The sequence below is a fragment of the Pyxicephalus adspersus genome, chromosome 5 (genome assembly GCF_032062135.1).
Source record: "Pyxicephalus adspersus chromosome 5, UCB_Pads_2.0, whole genome shotgun sequence".
NCBI classification, from domain to species: domain Eukaryota; kingdom Metazoa; phylum Chordata; class Amphibia; order Anura; family Pyxicephalidae; genus Pyxicephalus; species Pyxicephalus adspersus.
This window is the reverse complement of record NC_092862.1, coordinates 15,411,014-15,413,373: the sequence shown is the minus strand read 5'-3', so window position 1 is coordinate 15,413,373 and position 2,360 is coordinate 15,411,014. Positions and strand designations below refer to the sequence as shown.

Genomic DNA, 2,360 nt, shown 5'->3' with positions numbered 1-2,360 from the left:
TGTCAGGTTTTGCTCCTATCCTGGGTTCTATTACAACTTTTCCACACAATCCCGGATCCTAAACGTTTCAGAAGCAAAGGAAACTCACTAATAGAAAAATAATTTTGACAAGTAAAGGAATGCCACATCTGACAGCTTTTTACTGATGCTCAATATATCGAGTCCTCTGCTCCTTGTCCACCTGTGGCACTGTCTGTATTCCTCTGTCATTTGCAACACGTTACAGCGCTGCGCAATATGTTGGCGCTATATAAATACTGTTTAACCTCCCAGGTGGTATGAAAAATTTTTAAGGAAAGCATTACATTTAAAAATCCTCATTATTTTAAATTTCGCACCTACCTGCCTAACGGTCCCGCCCTCCAGCCCCAAGACATGCGAGCAGATGCCCAGCAACTGCTTCCCCTGGCTTCGCGTCTCCAACGTTCAGCCGCCAGGGGGAAACAGATGCCGGGCATCGCTGAAGGATGCCGCTGGAACGTGGGAATCCGGTAGGACTTGGTAATTTTCCTGGTAATTCCACCCCGAGTGTGGCTGGGGGTTACCGCTTTTGGTATGGGAAATCCACAGAGTCACACTCGGGAATACCGCCAGGAAGGTTAATAATAATCACTATTAAACAGTATTTATATAGCGCCAGCATATTACGCAGCACTGTACATTAAATAGAGGTTGCAAATGACAGAAAAGGGCTCAAAGGTTAGCACTCTGGTCTTTCCAGCATTAGTTCCCAGGTTCGCATGTCGGCCAGGACACTATCATGACACTATCTGCATGGAGTTTGCAGGTTCTCCCCGTGTTTGCATGGGTTTCCCCCAGGTACTCTGGTTTTCTCCCACATTGCAGAAACATGCAGTTAGGTTACTTGGCTTCCCCCAAAAACTGATCTTAGACTGTGACAAAGACATATGACTATGGTAGAGACACTAGATTGTGAGCTAGTGACATGACCATGGACTCTGTACAGCACTGTTTTTTATTCTACGCCAATCTATCCAAAGTGAAGAAATAAAATTGGAGTTACTCAACCCAGAAATTTTTTTAAGACGGGTGGGAAAGAAATTTCAGGTGGGTGGCAGCCCCTGTATTGTGACCAAACTCTTTGGTAACTACCCAAAAACAGCCGGGGGGTGGGGGTGCTGAAACGTGCCGGGTGGTGCGCCCAGCTAAAAGTGCCTGGGGAGAACCCTGGTTACTTATTAGGCAAAACTTTTAGAAAGTGGAGGAAGTGTATTGTTTTATTTCCTCTATGAGTCATCACAACAGGATGTGATGGGAAATAAGTGTTGGCGATGAATCCAAGATATAAAGCAAGGAAAACCAATACAGGCCGGAGCAATCAATCCCAGCTGGAAGTAACAGGTTGCCCATTCCACCCAGCATGGCAAAGAGGACCTGTCACCACATAAAATAGCACATTGCCATTACAAGACACCATAGGCTATTATATATAATTCCTTCTGAGACTTTTATACTAGCTTCTGTGTCACCCCCAGCAAATTTAGGTAAAGCAAAATCTGCCAATATATAAAATACATTGAAAGGCGAATGAATGGGGTATATTATATAGCAATGTGTGTAATTATATATTAGAATGCATGGAGATTATCCCAGGTCACTGCCGGGTCCATCCCACCTTAGGGTGCAGCCATACAGAGGAAAGCCCGGGGAAGTTATCAAAACTCCACTAAATCCCGTTTTCATGTCACAAAAAGTGTTAAATGTTTGTAAATCCATCGTTGACACGTCCTCTTTATCGAGAGGCCTCCTCAGCCGGGTATACACCGGGAAAACACTTCACGACAGGCCGGGGGATACATTGCGGCCTGCACCGCCAGCCCGCCATATTAGCGAGCGGCCTCAGGGGAAAAGTTTAGGCCTCGTCGCGCCTTTCCGTCCTCCAGCCATTCCCAGAGCACAAAGCCCGCCCCAGCCTCCAGTACTCACCGCCGTGTGCTGGCCCCGCTGTCTGCTGAGGCCGCTACGTTCCCTCCGTCACTCGGTTCAGCCGCTGCCACTTCCACTCAAACAAACAAGATGGCGGCCGCGCCCCTTCCTGCCGCCCAAAACGCGCGTTCAAATCCGCAGGATGTTTACTGATGAATACCACACAGGCGGCGTCACCAAAGAGACAGAAGGATTGGGATAGAACGGCATGTCTGCGTCTGACGTCACGGGGCGTGTCGGAGATAAGGCGCCATGTTGGTGGAGGAGGATTTGTGTTTAGTTTCTATAGAGGGAGGGAAGCTTTGAATAAAGTGGAAACTTATTCAAAAAGGTGTGAGGGTTGTTATTGCTGCATTCTTTCCCACAATGCTGGTTTCATTCACCCTAATAAAGAGACTATTTAATTTAAAGGT

The 2,360-nt window shown here is 47.0% G+C and overlaps 1 protein-coding gene across 1 annotated transcript in view; it reads right to left on the bottom strand.

Moving 5' to 3' along the window:
• RAD21 (RAD21 cohesin complex component) overlaps positions 1 to 2,104 on the bottom strand; it is a 25,365-nt gene extending 23,261 nt beyond the window's left edge. The window contains exon 1 of the mRNA XM_072410714.1: positions 1,948 to 2,104. The gene's annotated coding sequence lies outside the window, so the exon portion shown is untranslated. The remainder of the gene's footprint in view (positions 1 to 1,947) is intronic.
• Between the last annotated feature and the right edge of the window lie 256 nt (positions 2,105 to 2,360).